This window comes from Choloepus didactylus, chromosome 15 (genome assembly GCF_015220235.1).
Source record: "Choloepus didactylus isolate mChoDid1 chromosome 15, mChoDid1.pri, whole genome shotgun sequence".
In the NCBI taxonomy this organism is placed as follows: Eukaryota; Metazoa; Chordata; class Mammalia; order Pilosa; family Megalonychidae; genus Choloepus; species Choloepus didactylus.
In genome coordinates, this window is record NC_051321.1 from 3,742,948 (window position 1) to 3,756,918 (window position 13,971).

General features: G+C 39.7%; 1 protein-coding gene and 1 non-coding gene across 2 annotated transcripts in view; both read right to left on the reverse strand.

Annotated features, from left to right (window-relative positions):
• Positions 1 to 13,971, reverse strand: part of MGMT (O-6-methylguanine-DNA methyltransferase) — a 336,876-nt gene that overhangs the window by 121,860 nt on the left and 201,045 nt on the right. The gene's annotated exons all lie outside the window — the stretch shown is intronic.
• Positions 12,807 to 12,913, reverse strand: LOC119511034. Its single transcript, XR_005212123.1, has one exon. It is a non-coding gene; the product is annotated as a U6 spliceosomal RNA (small nuclear RNA).

The window sequence follows — 13,971 nt, forward strand, 5'->3', positions numbered from 1 at the left end:
TGCGTCCAGCCCGGGGAGCTCCCCCAGAGCCGCAGACACACACAAAACACAGGCTCGCTCTGCTCTGATGCAAGGCGGACCCTCTCGTCCAGAGAAGGAAAGGATGCAGCACCCAAGGGGCAGAACCTTCCCTTCTTGCGGGAACCCTGTTGGCAACCACGGAGAGGGGCACTGAGCGCTTCATCATCGAGGGCCTGACATCCACCCTCCAAGAGGGGCAAGAGCCGCACAATTGGCCTCCCGGGCCACAGCACTGACAAGGGCAGTGTGAAGAGACCCAGGCCCCAGCTCCGCTCGTGCCCCCGGGACCACCGGGTGCGTCCCCCGAGAGGTCTCAGGGCCGGGTGGGCAGATGGACCCCACCCTGCCATCAGGGGCCTGTCAGCCAGGGGCGGAGCCAAGAGCACAGTCGGGGGTAGCAGGGGCCCCCCAAAGGCATCAGGGGGAAGGCAGGATACAGGAGGGGGAGCGGGCGCCCGGCCAGGCGCTACACGGAGCCGTCTGCTCGTTTCTACTTTCAAAATCTCATCCTTTCAACAACCCCACGCCGAAGGTTTTACTTCCTTTTGGCAGATGAGGACACTAGGGCCCAGGAGCATCACATGGCTTGTCTGGAGTAAAGGAGCAGGAGCCGGAGCCCAGGTACGGGGGAGCCTGGCTGAGCCCCCTCCTTGGTTTTCGCTGGTGTTCCAGGTGGGTTCATGGGGTCTCAGGAAGCGGGACCCCTTCTCTGGGACACCTGCAGTGGGTGTTGCCACGAGGAGGCCCCTTTCCATGAAGGGGTTTCCCAGAAGACAAAAACCACTGACCTGCAGGGGGTTTCCAAGAGAGGGGACGCAGCCCCCAGGGTGGGGGAGAAGCAACCCCTGGTGATGAAACTAGAGAGAGCACCTCAGAATGGCCAGGCACGCCACCCTGACTACCATGCCCGCTCCTCAGTTTGTAAGACCCCTCCCCGTGTAAAATGGAAGGGCAACCTCAGCCAGCTGGAATACTTCCTCGCGTGCGTCCGTGGTCTGCCCTTGCGAAAGAAGGCAGCCCCCTTCTGCTTTCTGACCGGCCGCTGGCGGACGCATGATCGCTGGATGAAGGTGTGAGACCCTAAACTGCATGAAAAGTGTTTCTTTTCAAGTGTCCACTGGAACTTGACGTCCTCACTCCTGGCCCAGGCCGGCACCAGGGACCACCCTTTCCATCCCACACCACCATACACTTTATCATCGTCACTGTCCAATCACCCAGCTTCCCCCAAGGGGTTATAACCTGTTGGTTCTCATTCCTTTACTCACGCACTAGAGCCCATGAACAGGTGAACAAGATGGACACGGCCCCATAAAGTGTTCTGGGGGAGGGGAATGGTGGAACCCACAAAAATGACCGAATGAGTCAACGATATGATGTCGCTTGCAATGCAGAACACCCGGTGGGACTGGGGGCTGGGGAGTGGGCTCACTGGGTGGTCGACCGGGGTTCTGAGCTGAGGCAAGAGCCCCGGCCCTGGGGGAGGCCTGGCACCCGACACCCGGCCACAGAAACCGTGGAAAGAAGGGGTTTTTAGTAAGACCGGGAGCTCCACAGGGTACTCAGATGCTTGTAGAAGAACGAGCAGTTTGGGAAAGAGCTGAGAAAGCCTCAGTCCAGGCCACTGCCACATAAATGAAAGGTCAAATGTTTGGTTTTAGAAATCTGTCAAATTTCTAAAAACCCAACATAAATAAAATGCATAGCTTTAATGCCTTGATTTCCAGCATGCCACAAAATCCACATGGTTTGTTAAGGCCAGATAGAGGTGCTGGAAACCAAGAATCACCAAGGTGCCCCAAGAGTTGAGTCACAAATCACTCTGAAAGCTGAAGGAATCATCAAGCTTCTGGGCAAAGGGAGAAGAAACAAGTGTGCCAACACCCTTTCTTGCCGAAGCTGGCAGTCACAGCGCTTCAGGATGCCTGGAGGTCTCTGCTCTGTCCTTTGCTGCCAGGCCTTTCCTGACCATTGCACGTGCCCTCCCTCTGCCTCTGCACCTGGCCCCTGGATCCCTCACCCCCGGGCAGTCACCCGCACATCATGATCGTGAAACTGCACACCACTGCAACTTGCAGTTACCTCCCTTTTCAGCAAAAACATCTGACTTCTCCAAACTGCTTTCTCCGGTTTTTCTCCTTGGCTCAGCCTTCCCTTTCTCTTACAGGGCTCTCGACAGCCATCGCCGGGCCCCCTCCCAGCACGCAGAGGACATCCAACCTGGGGGGCATCATCCAGGGATGAGGGAGAAAGAGATGGGCTGGACACAACCCTGCCACTGTCATCTGTTTGGAGCAGGCTTCCGCTCTGGCTGCCATAGCCCTTTTCCTTCCCTTCGCCATCAGTAAAGATGAAGTAGCAGCCATTGCTTGGCGTGCCCCTGCGTGACCAGCTCCTGGGTCACATCGGGTGAGGCGCTGGTGGATTTCAGCTGTTTCCTTCTGGTTCCCGATCAGAGTGGCAGTCTTCCCACAGAGGAGGCCTAGAAGACCGGGGTGGCATTTTTGGCCATCCCAAGGCCAAGGGGATGCCACTTGCAGCTAGTGGGCAGGGCGGCCTGCTCAAAGGAGGCTGGGGAGACCCCAAAGCCTGGAGAGGCCGCGTGGGACAGCCTGGAGCCAGCTCTGCTGACAGGCCCGCGTCCCTCCCGGGGGTCACAAACGGCCACGATGCGGGTCATGTTAGCTTATTCCTTCAAGCTTTTCCTTTTACTCATTTAAATATTTTCTTTTTGGGTATGTGCAGGTGGGATGTTTGCAACCTCTTCCTTTGTTAGAAAGATTCCAGATCCCACACACAGATAAAAACTGCCCAAGGTTGGTGAGGCTTTGATGGCCTGTTCTCATTTCTCATAATGATGAAGTTCACAAGGATCAACATTTCATACATAACTCTTCACCAAGTTAAACATTTTAAATCATGTTTTGTAAAGTTATTCATCCCTTCTCTCAATTAGGTGGCTGTGTGAGGAAACCAGCGTGTAACTCTTTAAGGGCTGCCATTTAATAAGCAGTTCTGAATTCCAGGGAAAGCCCAGCTCCCTCTGATTTCACCTCCGGCCAGCTCCGCTCCTGAAGACAAGGGTTCTCATCTTCTATTAATGGTGCTATTCCTCAAAAGTGGCCCTAGCAGAATGGCGAGAGTGCCCAGAAGGAAATCTGCCTTCATTTGTCTTGCAAATTAAACTCTATTAACCCCACAGGCTGCTCCTTGAACAGGCTTCTCATGTTAGCTAGGCTGCATACATTATGCAGATTTCACATTTTCAGCATTACATTACATGCAAAAGATTCAAAACTTCTAGAATGTTTTCAAAACCAAAAAAAAAAAAACAAAAATTCTAATGTTCCAATGGGGGTGGGGTGGGGTGGTAGCTTGGAGGAAGAGTTAATTCTGAGTGTCATGCTTAATAACAGATCATAATTGTCAACCCAAATCAGAAAATTACAGACAGAAAATAATCCCAGTGAGTCATTATGTTTTATATTTTTTCGAAAGATTTATCAGGCACAAAGGTGAAAAAAATGTTGATTTGAAAAATTTAAAGCCTATATTTTGTGACTTAAATTCTGTAATTTTTTCAAAAAGTATCTTATGAAATTAAGACTTTACAAGTCTCAGTTTTAAAGGAATGATACGATCAGCTAATTTATCATAGAGTTATCTGTTCTCCAATGAGGAATTAATGGAATAATTTGTATAATTTGTAAAACTGAAACTATTTCATATAAATTAGAGAACTGCTCATCAATTCTACAAAAAGTTCTGTTGTGATGTTGACTGGGGTTATACTGAATCTAGTGATCAATTTGGGGAGGACTGACATACAATACTGTCTACTAATCCAAGTACACAGTGTACTTCTTTTATTTAGGTATATGATTTCTTTCATCAGGATTTTATGGTATTCAGCATATATATTCTGCAAATATCATTAGATATAAACCTATTTCACGTTTTATTTTTTTGCTGCCACTCTAAATGAAAATGTTTAAAAATTTAATTTCCAATATTCGTTACTCACTGTGGAGGCCCAGGGCCGGGCTGCCCCCCTGTGCTGGGAGTAAATCACTGCACGTGGCTGCCTGCGTGACCAGGACGGAGGTAAACGTCAGCAGATGCTCTCGAGGAGGAGAGAACGCACAGACTGCCTCGTAACCCACTCATCCTGTAAAGCACTGACACTCCCCTCCCCAGTCACTGTAGATTTCAAACCTCCAGACTCTGTGAAACTCTGTTCTCACACCCTACGAAATGGCTTTGTCCTAAACCCTTATAAGCCGCCCGCCTTGCACCCCTGCCTTTGTGGAGCACTGACTTCCCGAATGGCTGCCACTGGGAAGCATCTTCTCCTGTCCGTAAGTCCTAATAAACCCACGTCTGACTCTGAGCCTGGCGTGTTCTTTGGTCTTGGGGCTGTGCCAACCCGAGCCCTCCAAGAGCTGGGCTGGAATACTCATATATGGAAATACAATTGGTTTTGCATGCTAAGTAGGATTTTTTGGTAGATTCTTTGGGATTTCCTATGTAGACAACTGTGTCTTCCATGAATAGAGTTTTATTTCTTCCCTTGCTAAAATAAAAAGCACGCCTCTTCTGTCTTTTTCTAGCAGTACTGGAGTGGTTGAGTTGGACAGGAATGAGGGGACAGCATGCTCACCTTCCTTCTGATCTCAGGGGAGAAGAACTCAGTCTTTTACCATGAAGCATAACACTGGCAGTAGAGATACGATAGATGCCATTTTAAAAATCAGATTAAGGAATGTTTTTTTTCATCTATTGAGATGATCTTCAGATTCATCATCATTTTCCTGATGGTATCATGAAGTCATTCATTTTTGCATTCCAGGGATAAACCCCACTTGGTCATGTTTTATCACTGGTTATATATTTTTGGATTCAGTTTGCTTATGTTCTTAAGGACTTTTGCAGTTATGACCATGAGAGATACTGGTCTGTAATTTTCTTTTCTTTTAATGCCTCTTCATCTGGTTGCAGTAGCAGGGTAAGGCTGGCATCATAAAATGAGTTGGAAATTGTCCTTCCTTGTGTATTTTCTTAAAGAGTTTTTGTAGAAATTATATTATTTATTCCTTAAACATTTTTGCTAGTAAGCCCCAGGGAAGCTATCTGGGCTTGACGTTGTCTTTATGGAAAGATTTTAACTATAAATTCAATTAGTATAATAAATCTTTCACATGTATAGGCACAAAGTTGACTGTACCATTCACTTGTCTTTTTCAGGTCAGAAGGATCTGTACCAGTGTCCTCTCTTTCAATCTTAATATTGGTACTTTGTATCTTCTCTCTGTTATTCTTGGTCATCCTGGCTGGAAATTCATCAGTTTTATTGATATTTTTCAAAGAACCACCTTCTGGATTCATTCAAATTTTCTACTGATTCTCTGCTTTTGATTTAATAGTTTTATATTCTTATCTTTATTATTTCCTTCCTATGTTTGCCTTGAGTTTAACTTAGTCTTATTTTCTAGATTCTTTGCTTTATTGTAGAACATAACATATATACATAGAAGGGATAACTTTCCAAGTGCAATTTAACAAGTAGTTAGAGAGCAAACTTCAAAGAATATTATGGGTTACAGTTTCACAGTTTCAGTAATTTCCTTATTGTGAAATATAACATATATTCAAAAAATATCTTCCGAAGTATGATTCAACAAGTAGTTATATAGGAAATTTCCAAAGTTGTTATGAGTTATAGTACCATAGTTTCAGTTGTTCCCTTATTGTGAAATATACATACAAATAGGTGATAGGTTTCAAATTATAATTTAATATTTTTCTAGATTCTAAAAGTGGAAGTCTTGATCACTGACTTGTATTCATTTTTATCCCTGGCATATTTAATGCTATACATTTCCCTAAAAGCACTGTTTAAGCTGCATCCCAAAGTTTTGATAGTTAGTGCTGTCATTTCATCCAAGATATTTTCTAATTTCCCATTATGGTCAGAAAACAGACATTGAATAATTAGAATATTTTTAAGTTTATTCTTCTATTGCACAAAATATGGTCCATATTGGTAAATAATCATGTAAACTTGAAAGGAATATGTATTTGGCTTTTGTTGAGTGGAACGTTTTACAGGTATCAGGTCAAGTTAATAGATAGAGTTGTTCATGTTTTCTATATTCTTATTAATTTTAGGTGTATTTGTCCATGGATTACTGAGAAATGAGGCATGAAATCTTCATCTCCATTTGTAGATTGTCTATTTCTCCTTTCTATTTCTGCTTCATATATTGTGAAGTTCTGTTGTTAGGTGTGTGGAGATTTAAGATTGTTGTATCTTGATGAATTGACTACTTTATCATTGTGTAATGTCTCTTTATCTCTAAAAGATAGGAATAATACCTGTAGGCTACTTTGTCTAATACTAACATCACCATTTCAGGTTTCTTAGGATTACTATATGAATGGTATATCTTTTCCCTTCCGTTTACTTTTAACCTAGCTCTGTCTTTTTACTTAAAGTGGGTTTCTTATAGATAGCACATGGTTGGGTCATGTTTTCTGCCTCCCACAATTTGACAATGACTGTTTCTTAATTGGTGTGCTTCGGTCACTTATATTTAATCTACTTATTGACATGGTTAGATTGAAATATGCCATCTTGTTAGGTTTTTTTTTTCTTTTCTGTTTGTACCAAGTGTTCTTTGTCCCCCCCCCCTTTTTTTATCCTTTTCTGCCTGATTTTAGCATTTTTTATGAATCCATTTTATCTTTACCACTGGGTTATTATATATACTGTTTAAGCAATGGTTTATTTATTTCCCTAGGATTTATAATCTCCTTCTTTAGGTCCTACACTACCTTCAAACAATATACATCTTGTGTCTAGTTTAAGAATTCAACTACAGTACATTCCCATTTTCTCCTTCCACTCTTTTATGCTTTTATTGTCATACATTTAACTTCTATACATGCCATATATCCATAATACATTGATCATATTTTGCTTTAGACAAATACATTTTAAAGTGATTAAAATCATATAAAATATTATATTTAACTTCATTTTAATCATTCTTAGAGATCTTCATTTTTTTTTTTTTTTTTTTTTTTTTTTTTTTTTTTTTTTTTTTGGGTAGATATAAGTTCCTGACTGGTATCACATTCTCTCCACCCAAAGAAGAGCCTTTAAATTTTTTATACTGCATGTCTGCTGGTAATAAATTCTCTCAATTTTTGTCTAGAAAAGCCTTTACAGGCATACCTCATTTTATTGTATTTCACTTTATTGTGCTTCACAGATACCGAGATTTTTACAAATTGAAGGTTTGTGGCAGCCCTGTGTTGAGCAAGTCTGCCAGTGCTGCTTTTCCAACAGTGTGTACTCATTTTGTGTCTGTGTCACATTTTAATGAAGACACATACTTTTTTTTAAAGACATAATGCTACTGCACACTTAGTATAAACATAACTTTCATATATCCACTCTGAAACCAAAAAATTTGTTTGACTGAATTTATTGTAATGGTCTGAAACTGAACTCACAACATCTCCAAAGCATGCCTGCATTGGTCCTCATTTTTGAAAGACATTTTTCTGGAAGAGTTCCTCTTCTGCACTACTTGAAAGAAGCCCCTCCATTGCCTTCTGGCTTGCATAGCTTCTGATGAAAAGTCTAATGTAACTCTTATCTTCACTCCTCTTATGTAATAAGGTCTTTTGTTCTAGCTGCCTTTACAGATTTTCACTTTATCTTTTATTTTCAAAAGTCTGAATATATTTTCTTTTGAATTGGTATTTATCCCACTTGGTATCTTTGATATTCTTGAATCTGTGATTTGGTGCCTTTCATTGTTTTTGAAAATTTCTTGGCCATTATCCTCTCAAATATTTCTTCTCAGTGTGCTCTCTCTTCTCCTTCTGGGATTCCAAGAACATGTATATTATACCATTTAATAATGTCCCACAGTACTCAGGTGCTCTGGTCTATTTTTCTCCTGACTTGTGTCTCTGTATTTGGATAATTTCCTTTAACCTATTTTCAAGTTCACAGATTTCTTCCATGGCTGTGTAGAGTCTACAGAAGGGTCTGTTGAATGCATCCTTTATCTCTCTTATTGTATCTTCTTATTACCAGGATTTTCATTAGACTCTTTCCTGTAATTGTCCTCTCTCTGGTATTATATTGTAGAATACAGGGGACCTAGAGATAGACAGCAGCTAGTGAAGGGGGAATGATAATCTAATAAGAACAGATAAGATATTGAGGGTAATCTTAATAATATGGGAATGCTCACGAATGACTATGGCTCATTAATTTCCTTGTGGTATGGTAGGAGCATATGGGAAGCAATGAAGTTATTTCAGGATATTTGTTTTTCTTATTCCTTTGCTATGTTTTATTTGGAAATTTTTAAAAATTTTTTGATAAACTAAAAAAAAAATAAATTCCCCATCTGAAAGTGCCAAGCTTAAGTCATAATTAAGTCTGGATCTGTTAATTGCATATATCTCTGGACAATGTTTTTATTTGCTTCTTTGGGTCTCATAATTTTTGTGTGAAAGGCAGTGGAGTCTGTAATACATTTATTTATGTCTGGAAACGAGCATGCTGCTTCTGCCAGGTTGCCAGTATGGAGAGGTACAGTCAATGTAGGAGGAGTTTAGCTCAGTCTGGGTTTTCTTAGTGCTTAGTATGAGTTCCGGTTTCCAGCGAAATAAGTCCACTTCTCTGGTATTGAGCAGCAAAATTTTACTAGCGGTTGGAAGGCTAGTTCTCTGACCGCACACCAGGAGACTACCACAAGGACCTGGCTGTGTTGTTCTCTGCAGCCCCTGCTGGCACTGTAGGTTCATGAGCACGCCAAGAGCTGAAAGCATGGACATCTCTGGGAGAGGCACCAATCAGGGAGGGCGAGGATGACTCCATCACCTCATCTGCAAGGCAGGAGCATCCAGGCTCCAACGGGGAGATGGTGATGAAGAAAGAGGTCGGATGGGCTACAGGACATATCCAGTAACGTTGTGTGTGATAGGTTTGTTCCAGATCATCCAAAGCTCTTCTTTCAAAAAAGTTATGATTCTTCATCAAATATTCCCTAACTGAATACATCTACTTACTTAATTTAATTCAGTTCTTAATTCATTTAATATCAGCCCTTGAAATATTCCAATTAATAATTCTGTCATTAGCTTCCATAGTAGTAAGCATTTATGAAAAGACAATATTCTAAAACCTTTCTTTCTTCCATCAATAAACATTTATTGAGCATACATATAGACCATGTCTTAAAGAACCTCTAAGGTTAGTAAAAGGAGCAATGGGGAAAATGATGATTATTGTTCAAAGAATATTATAATTCAAAAATAGAATAAATTTCTATTTATATGTTGCAATCCATTTGGGGATTATGGGGAATTATTAGTATTATATGTTTATTTTGGTTTTTAACATTCAATCAGAAGAATATCCAAACATACACACATATCTTGGTTTCATAAAGAAACAGTGACCTCAGGTATTAAAGGAATAAATGTGCTTTGTGTTAGTTGTTAGGCTGTGTTTTCCTCATTCCACAGGTCCTGAGACAAACAAGGCTCATGCAAATTGCCTTCTTCTCCACTATGACAATCACCGGATGCACATTTTCCAGTTGTAGGGAACCCTTAACCAGCTGGGAGATAGGAGGACTGAGTATCAATTTACAGTTTTTGTCCCCAATATCCTTAACATGCTCAGTGCCCTATTACATCATTAACAAACACAATTCTAACCAAACAAATTATAAAGCCATCTGTTTTGAGCCAGTCATTGTGCTAGAGAGAATTAGGGGGATGGTTATACTTACAGGAAGCTGCAATGAGACACAGAAAACCTCTGCGAAACTCAATTATTAACTTGACTTACTGAAGACTATACAATACCACATCCAACCATGACAGAATACAGAGTCCTTTGAAGCGTGGTGGAGCATTTACCGAGATAAAACATACGCTGGAACATAAAGCAAATATAAACAAGCTTTAAAGGATCAAAATCACACAGAGCATGCCATCTGATTATGGGAGAATCAAACAAGAAATAAATATTACAAAGATAACCAGAAAACCTCCATATGTTTGGAAACTACACAAGGGTCAAAGAAGAAATCATAAGGGAATATTACTGAAAATATTTTATGTTGAATGACAGTAAAATGACAATAAATGTATAATATATCAAAACTTGTGGGGAAGTAGCCAAAGCAGTGTGTAGAGAGAAATGCATAGCTTCAAAGGGATGTATTAGAAAAGGAGGAAGGCTGAAAAACAATGAGCTAAGCTTCCTTCACAAGAATCCAGAAAAAAAGTGCAACAAATTAAATCAAAAGAAAGTAGAAAGAAGGAAGTAATTTTTAAAATAGCAGAAATCAAAATAGAAAGCAGACAGAAGAGAGAAAAATGAAACAAAAGTTGCTTGATTTGTTTTAAAATATTAATCAAATGGATAAGTCTCTGTATAGAATCCCTGAAGAAAGAGAGAGAAAGAAAGAGAGAGAGAGAGAGGGAACACGCTAATTACCTTTCGCAGGGATGAAGGAGGCCACGTCACTACAGACACTAAGGACAGTAAAATAAAACAATGGATTTTTATGAATAGCTTTTGCCAGTAAATTCAACACCTTGGAGGAAATACAAAATTTTATGAAAAATGCAAAAACTGACTTAAGAAGAAAGAGAAAAAATAAAAACTTTCCGATATAGAAAACTACAAGCTCAGATAGCTTTAATGGTGAATTATTCCAAACATTAAAATAATAATAACCATCATCATCATCAAACAGGTTCTTTCAGATAATAGAAAACAGAAAATCCAGGCATCAAAAACCTGGAAAAGATGATATAAGAAAGAAAACTTACAGGCCAACAACTCTCATAACACAGATACAAAATCCTAAAGCAAATATTAACACGTAAAATTCCATTATATATAAACAGAACAATGACCACAATTTTAAATAGGATAATAAATCATAACCAAATGTGTTTTTTAACAGAAAGGCAAGAATAGCTTAGCACTAAATACATCTATAGCTGTAGCTATATATTTGTGTGTGTGTGTATCAAACAATGCAATTCACTGCATTAACAATAAAGGGAACAGAATCAGATGATCATCTCAATAAATGACCTGCAGAGCCCCCAGAATGGCTAAAACTAAAAATGAATAACAATACTAAATACTGGAAAAAATAATGAGAATTCCCATATCTTGCTCATACAACCCTTTTGAGAAATGATTGGCAACAGACACTAAAGTTGACACATGGCTGGCTGATGGCACAGCAATCCCTCTCCTGGGAACGATCCCAACAGAAACGGCTGTGTGTGACCATGAAGAGAAAACTGCAAGAAGGTTCATGGCAGCCTTATCTGCAATTGTCAGAAATTGAAACCAATCCCAAATCCACTAAGAGTAGAATAGGTAATTACATTGTGTTACAATCATATAATGGAATGCTACTAGAGAATAAATTTAAAAAAATCAACATCAATTAATCTTACAGACATGATGATGAGCAAAAGAAGCTAGACACAACAGCACACAGTATGACTCCATTTACATGAAGACCAATGATACGCAAATCTGCTCTAGAAGGATGGAAGAGAAAACTGTTGCTTCTGGGCTAGAACCATTAACTGGGAAAGAGCAGGAAGGAGCCCTCTGGAGTTTATGAAATGTTCTAAATCTTCTTGTGAGAGTATGCATGTGTAAATTTGTATTGAGTTGTACATGTTTTAAGATCTGCGTACTTTTATTAAGTGTTTAAGCTCAATAATTTTTTTTTTTCTAAAAAGGCATGCTTTTTGCATCCTTTGTTTCATTATGAATCCTAGAACTTGGATTTAATGACTGAGTTTAAGCAGCCATCTTTAGACATGAGAAAGAAGACAATACCATGACAAAATAGCCCAGAAATTCTTGGTCTCACTGCCATCGACTTGGAAGTCCCAGCTAAACATGTCAAACTTAAGTAGGAGAATCTTGATACCATAACCAAACCTCATCTCATTTGGTTCATTTTTTTTTTTTCTCATCAATTTCAGGTTATTTGGGTTTTTATATCTTGATTCAGTCACCATTCTTCTTCCTAAGTTCTTATACTCTAACCTTTCTGTACTACACTCCTCCTTCTCATTTATAATATAGTTCATACATCTTTTCTTTATTCCTTTATTTTTTTCTTTTAAAGAATAAATACAGCTTTATTGATTTTATTGTACCTTTGTATTTTGTTTCATTAATTTCCACTCTTTTTTCTACTTTGTGTTTATTCTGTTGTTTATTTTCTCACTTAAGTGGATATTTCACTGCTCTATGTTCTCAAATTTAAAATATCATTATGTAGTGACCCTTTACATCTCTAACAATATTGTTTATCGAAGGGTCTGTTTTATACATCAACATAGCTACATCAGCTCATGCTTGACTAAAAAAGCCTGATGTGCTTTTTCCATCCACTTATTTTCAAAGTTTGCATGTCTTTATGTTTTAGATAGCTCTTGTGAATGGATATATCTGGATTTTAATTTAATATTCAATGTGTCAATCCCAGCCCTTTTTACAGGAGAGTTTAGTTCATTTACATTTATTGCAATTATTGGCATATAATTTTTTTATTAGAGAAGTTACAAGTTTACAGAAAAATCATCCATAAAATACAGAGTTCCCATATACCACCCTATTATTAACATCTTAGCATAGTAAATTTCTTACAATTCATAAAAGAAAATTTTTATAATTATACTATTAACTGTATTATTAACTGCTGGAAAATACAGAACACTTCATGAATTTGCATGTTATGCTTGCACAGGGGCTATGCTAATCCTCTCCGTATCATTCCAATTTTAATACATGTGCTGCTGATGCAAGCACTGACATAGTTTTTGAGTCCTTGTTTACCAAAAAATATTTTTACCAAACTAAAACAGTTTGTGCTGGATATAAAATTCTCTAAGTTATCTTCTTTTAATATATTGCAGACATTCCTCCTCTATTGTCTTACCTTCAAGTGTTGCTGTTGAAAGTTGAGGTCAATGAGATGGCTGTAGCTTTGCATGTTTTTTCTTCTTTCTCTGTTTAGTTTTAGAGTTTTCTCTTTGATATTATTAAATCTCTCTGTGACAAGCCTAGACGCCAGTCATCCTGGCAATTGTTCTTTACTTCTCTTGAGACTCTCGTGGGAAAAGGCACCCGCCTCCTTTCAGGAAAGATGGAGTGACAGTCCACATCATCAAACACTGCTGTGTTCAGGAGAGTCAAATGCAGCTAAGTATGATAAGTAAAAGCTTTCCTCTTGTACATGTGCAAAAAAACAATGTTGGGCATATGCTCTAAAAAAGAATCCCCGTTGTTTCTTTCAGTCCACTGGGGAAACGCACATCCAACTAAAAAGGTGCCTGGGGAGCAAAACTTTAGGGGGAAATCACTTCCATGGATATCCAAGTGCAGTGTCAGCCTCACCTAGTAGCAGGAATGTGAAGATTTTGATGTCTAATCTTTTTCAACTATTCATTCAGCCAGAAAGGACAAACAGCCATAACATCTATTAAGATAAGTGTCAACTGCCTCACTTACATTTTAAAGAGACAGCGCAGGAAACGTGAAGCAAGGGGCATTCTGAAGAACCATAGTCGGAAGGATGATCCCAAGTCATCTCAATTACTGTGGATCTAAGAATTCCAGGAGAGGATGAGCCCCAGGAAAGAAGGGGACCTTCTTTTTATAGAGGGGGGAGCTGAAGTTGAGGAAGCTGTGGGCTCCCAGGACACCTGCTTCCCATTGGCTGCAGCACTGGGGCTTCCTGGGAATGACAAAAACACTATTCCAGGCAGTAATTAAGAGGTGTGAACTCCACTCAGTCAATGGAGCTTCTCAGATATACATTAGGTTACCTTTTCCACCACGCTAATTAGTGACAAGAGGTATGTCTG